Source organism: Podarcis filfolensis (genome assembly GCF_964270895.1).
Source record: "Podarcis filfolensis genome assembly, chromosome: 8".
NCBI lineage: Eukaryota > Metazoa > Chordata > Lepidosauria > Squamata > Lacertidae > Podarcis > Podarcis filfolensis.
This window is the reverse complement of record NC_139611.1, coordinates 5,534,401-5,545,003: the sequence shown is the minus strand read 5'-3', so window position 1 is coordinate 5,545,003 and position 10,603 is coordinate 5,534,401.

The following is a 10,603-nucleotide window of genomic DNA, read 5'->3' as shown; positions in this document are numbered from 1 at the left end:
TCAGGGTTTCCATGTGATATGGGGAACAGTGTCAGCAGCATGAACTTTTAATGCTGAGATTATTCATTTATTTATTTGGCAAGCATCTCTGCTGCCTGTTCAGCATTTCCTTTTTAAACTCATGCGTGGTCAGAATGTGAAGGCCTCTTTCTATACACGTGATTTTGAGCGAGGAAAAGGGAAGACTAGAAGGTTCCAGTTCTAGTTTGGATGAAAAATGTTGAGAATCTATATTGCACTTTGGTGTTTAAAGAGTTTCACATAATGGCCCAAGGCTGTTGGTAACAGGTGACAGTTTATATCACTGGGGGATGCACAACCAAATGAGCCGGCAATAGCTGATCGATAGAATAATAGAATAGGGTCATCCTATCCAACTCCCTTACAAGGGACGCGGGTGGCGCTGTGGGTAAAACCTCAGTGCCTAGGACTTGCCAATCGTATGGTCGGCAGTTCGAATCCCCGCAGCGGGGTGAGCTCCCATCTTTCGGTCCCAGCTCCTGCCCACCTAGCAGTTCGAAAGCACTCCCAAGTGCAAGTAGATAAATAGGTACCGCTTTATAGTGGGAAGGTAAACGGCATTTCCGTGTGCTGCGCTGGTGCTGGCTCGCCAGAGCAGCTTCGTCACACTGGCCACGTGACCCGGAAGTGTCTGCGGACAGTGCTGGCTCCCGGCCTCTTAAGTAAGATGAGCGCACAACCCTAGAGTTGGACACGACTGGCCCGTACAGGCAGGAGTACCTTTACCAACTCCCTGCAATGCAGGAATCTCAACTAAAGCATCTATAACATACAGTGGTACCTCGGGTTACATACGCTTCAGGTTACATATGCTTCAGGTTACACACTCCGCTAACCCAGAAATAGTGCTTCAGGTTAAGAACTTTGCTTCAGGATGAGAACAGAAATCGTGCTCCGGCGGCGCGGCGGCAGCAGGAGGTGGTGCTAATTTGTTGCTTCAGGTTAAGAACAGTTTCAGGTTAAGAACGGACCTCCGGAACAAAATAAGTACTTAACCTGAGGTACCACTGTATGTCAATCCAACCTCTGCTTAAAAACCTCCAAGGAAAGAATGTCCACAGCCTCCTGAGGAAGTCTGTTCCACTGTCGAACAGCTCTTACTGTCAGAAAGTTATTCCTGATGTTTAGTCGGAATCTCCTTCTTGTAACTTGAAGCTATTGGTTCAAGTCCTACTCTCCAGAGCAGAAGAAAGCAAGCTTGCTCCATCTTCCATGTGACAGCCCTAAAGGGTGAGCAGGTTCATTTGGGAGAAGACTGCTCTTTCAGTACCCTGGTCCACAGCAGATTAGAGCTGTAAAGGTTAAAACATGGGTAGGCAAACTAAGGCCCGGGGGCCGGATCTGGCGCAATCGCCCTCTAAATCCGGCCGCGGACGGTCCGGGAATCAGTGTGTTTTTACATGAGTAGAATGTGTGTTTTTATTTAAAAGGCATCTCTGGGTTATTTGTGGGGTATAGGAATTTGTTCATTTTTTTCTTCAAAATATAGTACGACCCCCTACAAGGTCTGAAGGACAGTGGACCGGCCCACTTAACTTGTGACACACTTAACTTGTGAACATAACTTCCCCATGATAGATTATGGATGGTTCCAGCAAAATACTAGATGCAAGAACAGTCTCAGTTACATCAGAGCAAAATAATTCATCATGGAAGGAACATAAACCCTCATGCTCTCAGCACACTCCATTTGCCAAATGTCTCATCTCAGAAATAAACTTTGGCCTGTGGGTCTTTTCTTGCTTTCTTTGGCACAATTAGCACCAGCCTCTGCATGGACTGCGAACTGCATCCAATACGGCAGTTCCAATGAGCAAGGCTTTTGAAATGCATGTGTAAAGACTCTAGCAAGGTGCCTCCAGGTGAAGAACAGCCAGGATAATCTGTTAAAAAAAAACCAGGTCCTAACTATAATTGATTAAGCCAATGCATTTTCAAGTCCTGTTTATAATATAGTGCAATGACCAAATGGTTTTAAACACTCTTTGCAGCTGTTGTGATAATACTGTTCAGCTTCTCCAAGTGGTGAGACGTTCCAAGAGCAAAATGCTAAGATACATTCCGTTTTCTTTGAAAGGATGTCACTGGAGGCTTTTGTTGCTTTGTAACATTTTTATTTATTTACTCAAATATACAAGTGTAAGGCACAGCCAAGCACCCTCAACAGGCAGCCAAAGGCCACTGAAACGAGAAGCTTCCTTATACACAGACACTTGGGGTCCATCTCAGTGTTGCCTCAAACTCGGCCCTCCAGATGTTTCGAGACTACAATTCCCATCATCCCTGACCACTGGTCCTGCTAGCTAGGGATCATGGGAGTTGTAGGCCAAAAACATCTGGAGGGCCGAGGTTGAGGAAGCCAGGCCTCGATTGACTGGCAGTTGCTCTCCAGGGCTTCAGACGGCAGGGCCTTTCTCAGTCCTACCTGTTTGATCTTAGGGATCAAACATGGAAATGCCTGTATGCTAAGCAGATCTGAGCTAGGGCAGCCAGCACCCCAAAATGTCCTTAGCTTTTAGTGTCCAAACTCAGCTTTCTCTTACTCTCTTAGCTATTTGTTCCAGTCTCACTAAAAAAAAGCTCTCTCTGACTCAAACTACAAGGTAGTTGTTCTTTGCTTTTTTTGTAACCCTGCTTGCATGCACAGTTGCTAAGATTGCATTGTCCTTAGGTAGTATTGGGGAGATAAAGGTGTTTCATAGACATTCAGAAGACTTTGCCCTGCTACTGGCAGCGTTACCCTGATACAGCATCTTCCTAGTGCTGCACCAGCCTAGCACTTTGTTCTGTTGAAGCAAATGGGAATTTAGAGCCTATCCTGATCGAGCAGGGATAACTCAAAGGTAGGATCACATCTTGCGAAGAATCACAGACATAGAGTTAGAAGAGATGATGATGATGATGAAGAAGAAGAAGAAGAAGAAGAAGAAGAAGAAGAAGAAGAAGAAGAAGAAGAAGTTCAAGTCCAACCCCTTCAATGCAGCAATTGCAGCTAAGGCATCCCTGATAGAGGACCATCCAGCCTCTGTTAAAAACTTCAAATGAATGAGAGCCCACACCTTCTGAGGGAGTCCATTCCTCTGTCAAACAGCTCTTACCATCAGAAACTTCTTCCTAAGATTTGTCAGACTCTCCTTTCTTGCAATTTGAACCCACTGGTTCAGGTCCTCCCCTCTGGAGCAGCAGAAAGCAAGCTTATTCCATCTTCCATGTGGCAGCCTTTTAGATATTTGAAGATGGCTATTCTCTCTCTCTCTCTCTCTCTCTCGTGTGTGTGTGTGTGTGTCCTTTTTTAAAAATATAATTTTTATTGGTTTCTGCACATATTTTCCAAATATAACATCCGATCCTATACAACATAACAAACCTTCAGGTATCACAGCCTGAGACACTTGTCAACCTTGACTGATGGTTTTCTAACTTTCTTTCTGATTTTGCATTTTATTTTAATAGTTATTGCTATAAAATCCATATCCTAAATAAATTCCTCCTTAGTCCTCTTTCGCAATAATTCATATGGTTCTCCTTACAAAACTTCTTGCAACCCTACAAGTGATGTCAATTGATTACAATTGTCTTTCAAATATATCATAAATTTCTTCCAGTCTTTCAGGAAAGTCTGGTCTTGCTGGTTCCGAATTTTCCCAGTTAATTTTGCCAACTCGGCATAGTCCATCAGTTTCATCTGCCACTCTTCTTTTGTTGGTAGTTCTTCCTGCTTCCATCGCTGGGCTAGTAGTATTCTTGCTGCAGTTGTCGCATATAAAAACAATTTTTTTATCATGCTTCTGAATCTCTGTACCTACTATACCAGGGATAGGCAACCTAAGGCCCATGGGCCAGATGTGGCCCAATCGCCTTATCAATCTGGCCCGCGGACTGTCTGGGAATCAGCGTGTTTTTACATGAGTAGAATGTCTCCTTGTATTTAAAATACATCTCTGGGTTATTTGTGGGGCCTGCCTGGTGTTTTTACATGAGTAGAATGTGTGCTGTTATTTAAAATGCATCTCTGAGTTATTTGTGGGGCGTCGGAATTCGTTGTTTCCCCCACAAAAAATATAGTCCGGCCCCCCACAAGGTCTGAGGGACAGTGGACTGACCCACAGCTGAAAAAAGTTGCTGACCCCTGTACTATACCAAGTAAAAGGGCTTCTGGGTTTTGTTTTTTTACAAATGTACAGTGGTACCTCTGGTTACGTACTTAATTCGTTCCGGAGGTCCGTTCTTAACTCGAAACTGTTCTTAACCTGAAGCACCACTTTAGCTAATGGGGCCTCCCACTGCTGCTGCGCCGCCGGAGCACGATTTCTGTTCTCATCCTGAAGCAAAGTTCTTAACCCGAGGTACTATTTCTGGTTTAGCGGAGTCTGTAACCTGAAGCGTATGTAACCTGAAGCATATGTAACCCGAGGTACCACTGTATATTTCAACATTTTAAAAATTTCATTATAAATCATTTCCCAGAAGTCTTTTACTTTCTTAGATTCCCACCACATATCGTAAAAAGTACCTTCAAAGATGGCTATACCCACTCTTCTCTTCTCCAGGCTAAATAGACCCAACTCCCTAAACTGTTCCTCATAAAATTTAGTTTCCAGACCTTTTATCATCTTGGTCACCCTCCTCTGCTAGATATAATTGCTAGACTTTATCAGTATTAATCAGGAGAGAGCCTTGTGTATTATCCCCACTTTGCAGCCATGGAACACAGGGAGGGCAGGCAGAGAGGGGTGGTTAGGGAGACAAGCAGGTTGTTGTCCACACTAGTTTTCTTCTCCAAACAAGGATCTCTTTGGAAACATTTTGGCAGAAAAACAGAGAGCCTATTGCACACACCACTTTCTGCTGCACATAAGAGTTTCGCACTGACGTAGTTAGCTTGGCTTATAAAACTCACTCCTCTAACAGCATCAGTCCAGGAGCTGACTGTCCTTATGACGACACTGCCCTGGCCCCACAGACCAAGCGAGCCATCTGAAAAGGCAATCGAGTAAACAGGAAAAGCACACTGGAACAACGTGCTTATCGTAATTAATCAAATTCGAGAGCTTTTGGTTTGGATGAGTAACTTAGTTTTTTTCAGGATTAATCTGCCACAAGAAGAACCAATACCTTGAGTTTTGTGGCTCCATTAAAGACCAGCTGATTTGTTGCGGCATCAGCTGCTATGATGCGCTAGAAATCCACAAATCTTCCGCCCCACAAAATCTATAAAGATGCCTCAAGCTGATTCTTTTCATCTTTATTTTTGTAGCACAGACATTGCATTGATCAAATCAATCTTAGAGCAGCAAGTAAAGGTCAGGGCTCCTTTAGAATAAGGAGTTCCTGTCGTCTATTTTTAATTTTTTGTTTTTGTTTTCTTAATGTTTTGGAAAAATAAAAATAAAACTTATGGGGGGGTGGGGAAAGTGTTCCTCCCTTTTTCCTGGAATTTCTTGGTGGGACTTGCCTACAGTGAGGGTTGCAAGGCATCATTGTGCAACCAGCTTTCACTAGTGGGGGAAAAGGGAGCAGGGGGTGGGGGCGGAAACAGTGGCCTGGGGAGAGTCAAAGGAGGCCATTGCAGCAGAGTCAGTAATGTGGGAGAATTGAAGGAGATTCACGTAGTGGGTGGAAGGACAGCCGAGTAGTCAGTCAAGTAGATCGTTAAGTATCAAGTACAGTGGTACCTAGTCTGTAACCTGAAGCGTATGTAACCCAAGGTACCACTGTAGTTAGTCAAGAAGCATAAAGCTACTGCTGCATATACAGTGGTACCTCGGGTTACAGACGCTTCAGGTTACAGACACTTCAGGTTACAGACTCCGCTAACCCAGAAATAGTACCTCAGGTTAAGAACTTTGCTTCAGGATGAGAACAGAAATCATGCTACAGCAGCGCAGCGGCAGCAAGAGGCCCCATTAGCTAAAGTGGTGTTTCAGGTTAAGAACAGTTTCAGGTTAAGAATGGACCTCCAGAACGAATTAAGTTCTTAACCTGAGGTACCACTGTACCAGCAATAAGACACCCACCTGGAGATGCCCATAGAAAAGCTTCCCAAAGAGACAACCTTGGACTTGTTTGGTGTCAAGATCATGAGGCAAGGAAACCCCTTCAGGAATTATTATTATTATTATTATTATTATTATTATTATTATTATTATTACATTTATTGTCATTGTACAACCTGTGTACAATGAAATTAAACAAGCCTCCCCCCCACAAACACTCAATCTCTTATCAAACAACACACCACCTTGCAAGTCAATGTCGCTATGTTATTTTCTGTTCAACAGCCTAACAGCCCACGGATAGAAGCTATTTTTTAGCCTGTTGGTACGGCTGATTATACTTCTATATCTCCTGCCCGAGGGTAGAAGATTAAAGAGGTGATGGCCAGGGTGTGAGTCATCCCTGATAATTTTTCTCGCTCTCCTAAGGCAACGATCCCATGCAATGTCATCTAGCGGACTCGAGACAGCCCATGATATCATGTGCTGTATTTACTACCCTCAGTAGAGACTTTCTGTCTGTGGCTGTCAGGCCAGCATACCACACTGTGATACAATATGAAAGGACACTTTCTATTGTGGACCGGTAAAAGGAGTTCATCAGTTGTTGTTTAACATTATTCTTTCGCAAGACCCTGAGGAAATGGAGTCTCTGTTGGGCCTTTCTGAGCTTTCAAGAGTGACCTTGCTTCAGCAGTCATCCAGGGTTTACAGTTCCCATAAACTCTAATGCACCTCTCTGTTGTTATATTGTCGGTGCATACTTTGATAGAAGAAAGTGCAGCGTCTGTGTATCAGTGCAGATCTTGATGTTCAAACACGCTCCAATCAGTACTTTCGAAATCTAGAGCTGACTGAGAGCACCCTCTGGCCAGATTCTAACTGTTTTTATAACTGGCTGAATTTATAACTTGTGCAGTCAGGATGTTTCCTGCTCTCAATGGTATTGGGATGGTCACACGCTCTCCTGTATCCAAGCTGGGTTTTGCCCAAATGGTATTTGGGATGGTCACACATGGTGCACATAGCAATCCTCACTTCAGGTACCATTGGGAGAAAGAAGGGGCTGCATCTCAGCGTACAGCCAGCCTTCTCAGAGGTGGCAGCACATTTGTGAAATTCCCTCCTTTGTGAAGCACACCCACCTCAGCCACTTGCAAGCTCCCAGAGAATTGCAAAAACATCACTGTGTTACGTACTCAGAAAGCGAAACGAGCAGCATAACACGGGGCTTTTAACATCCTAATTTCGTTCTGCTTTATGGACTGGCATTGTGGTTACTGGGCCTGTCATGTTGGGAGAAAGGCATAAAAGTGATTGAGTGAAAAAAACAAGCATTGGGATGGGTAGGAAGACACAGCTCTTGAACTTCTCAAAGATTTGATCGACTGAGACAGCAAAGCGAGAAGTGCTACGAGGCAGTTCCTGTGACATCTGAACATGTATTTCCACCCAGAGCCCAAAAGTATTCTGGGGTCCCATGGTGCCAAAGGGCATGTTCCATATGCCACAGCTATTGACTGTGGGCAGTCCCAATTTCCTGATCTCTGGTCATTCACTGTCTGTTTTACTCTGATGCTTGCCATTTGTGGATACCTACCTAAAATGTTGTGAATGGAAACTGCAAGACTTCTTGCCATCCTCCAGCATTTAGCTTCCTCCTGGGGAGTCTCAGATCTCTGACGGAAAAAGGGATGCCTCTTGTCTCTGATCCACATGATGACATGTCCTCCCTGTCCACATGCAGAGACCCAAGTCACTCACAGGCTGACAATTTACACCATGCAGCTGCTCATGTATTTACTGAGAAACATAACTGTCTGCAAAATGTTATCAAGTATATTTTTAAAAAACCAGGGATGAAGGTATTGCAGAGTAAACAGCTACAGAAGGCAGAGTAGAGCCTTCTGCAGTGTGTAATACAGGAACCTTTGATATCAAATATAGGTTATTATGAGGATTGCCCTAATTTCATTTGTAGTACAGTATGTTGGAAGAAATGCTGCCTTGTCACTTAAGTCCATTTCATTATATAAATCCAGTCTTCCTGCTGGGTGCTTTGTAGGGCAATACTGCTTCAGGACTAATTCCTTAACAGAACAGTCCTGTGCCGGTTGGTGGAGAAGTTAATCCCATTTAGTTCAAATAGAGTTTCTCCCAGGTGTCATGGAGGAGATTAAGGCTACTGGTGTATGGTTACCAGACTTTCCCGGGGACAGTCCCTGGATTTACAAATCTGTCCCCGGACAAAATCCGTCCCCAGAATGTCCCCGGATTTCATTTAATGTCCCCGGATGTATATTTTAAGTGTTGTAGATTTATTAGTAGGGGATGAATATTGCGTGATTGGTTCAACGGCACAAGACACATCATATGGGGACTTCCGGCGAGGCAAAATGGTGTTCCACGGCAGCAAGCAGCTCCTGAAGCCAGCCAGAGCCAACTGCGCTACCAGGCTGGCTCTGGGCTGCTGAGACTGCCACTTCTGCTGCAACTGCTGAGGGGGAACCGGGGACGCCTGGTGCGTCAACTGGGGGAACCACTGACCACCCCCTGTGACCCAAATTGAGCCGAGGGCTAGAGCACCCGGCCGACTGCCCAGCTCTCCAGGGCCAGGAAAACCCCGGAGCCAATGCAGGGAGAAGTGGGAGAGGAGAAGGAGAAAGAAGAGAGAGAAAAACGAAGGAGAAAAAAGAGGAGAGCCCCGACCTTGCTGTGCCACTGCCGCTGAGGAGGAGAGGTAGGAGAGCACCGGGAGGGCAAGTGTTAGGTTGTGGGTGAACATATCAGACAATACAGCGATTTCTCCAAAGCAGGTCTTTATTTGTAAGCTGGAACAGAACTGAACTGAAGGGCTCAGTCAGCCTGCTTATATAGAGCTCCAGAACCTTGTTACTGTAACAACTTTCTAAAACTATCCAATCACTGAACGTCACTTTCGATCCTTCATTTGCATAACTATCTACAGTATCCCCCTGCTGGCCCAGGGTGAGAACTTCAGTACATAACAGCAAGGACATGTGGCTGAGCCCAGGTCCGACCTGAGGCTACTCCACAGTGGCTAGTGCTCCAAGAGAGCAAGCCAGGGCCCAGAGAAAGGCTCCATGACAGGAGACTACAGAAGAGAAAATATTACTTCTTTAAAAAAGAACAAACCTTTTTTTAATAACTTTTTTTTCTCTTTAAAAAAAAAGTGTCCCCAGATTCTTTGAAAAAAACCTGGTAACCTTATACTGATGGCTACTAGTCATGATGGCTATGCTCTGCTTCCTTCAAACCTCCTCTCCCCTCGCCTGACACCTGGGGACAGCCATTCCATCAGGCGGCCTCCGTGGAAGAGATAGAGGAAGCTGCAGGGTTCATTGTTAGAGGCTCACCTCCATCAGACATCAGAGAGCCAGTGTGGTGTAGTGGTTAAGAGCGGTGGTTAAACACAGAGTGTTTGTTGTGGAGGAGGCAGGGAAAGGAGAATGTTAGCCGCTTTGAGACTCCTTCGGGTAGTGATAAAGCGGGATATCAAATCCAAACTCTTCCTCTTCTTCACCACGACCCTGAACTGTGCCCCCTAGCCTTTATAGGAACAACAGTTCAGAAATCAGTGAATGAGTTTTGATTTTCCTCTTCGTCTTCCCTCCCTGTCTCTTTTCCCTTGTGCGTCATGTTTCTTTAGGTCATAAGCCATGAATAAAGCTGTTCTGAGCACTGGCTAAAACCAAAGCTTGAAGGGACAAGCTGCTTCTTGAGCCTCCATTTGTCAGTCAGGTTTGGTTAAAAGCCACCAAATGTGATGTGATAAGCCCTGCCAAGCCCAGGAAGCCGATGTGATAGAGCGGGACCGTCACAACCTATTGGGTGTGTAGTGTTGGGGCAGGAAGGAAGCTGTGGGAGTCAACAACAAAAACATTACAGCAAGCAAAACAGGCTTCTCAAATTCCACAAAGTCATACTTTCTCCTGATTCCAAAGCTTACGCAACTTTCCCAGCCTCTGCTGCCTGTGTTTACCACCACATTTTTAATGCAATCCCTTGAACAGAAGTCTAGTGTCCAGATCAAGGGAAGGAATAGTACAGCTCTATTCCGCCTTGGTCAGACCACACCTGGAATACTGTGTCCAATTCTAGGCACAATTGAAGAGGGATATTGAGCAGCTGAAAGGTGTGCACTGTGCAGAGGAGGGCAACAGAGATGCTAAGGGGTCTGGATTCTGGAAACCAAGTCTGATGAAGATCAATTGAGAGAGTTGGGGATATTTAGCCTGAATAAGAGGAGACTGAGAGGGGATATGAGAGCCATCTTCAAATATCTGAAGGGCTGTCACAAAAAGGGTGGAGCAAGCTTGCTTTCTGCTGCTCCGGTAGATTCAAATGACAAGAGATGAGAGACCAGCTAAAGATTAGGAAGAACTTTACAATGGTAAGAGCTGTTTGACAGTGGAGTAGACTTCCTGGGAAGGTAGTGGACTCTCCTTCATGGGAGATTTTTAAATATAAGTTGAACTGCCATCTGCCAGGGATTCTTCAGCTGTGTTACTGGCATTGTAGGGGGTTGGTTTAGATCATGGGTAGGCAAACTAAGGCCCGGGGGC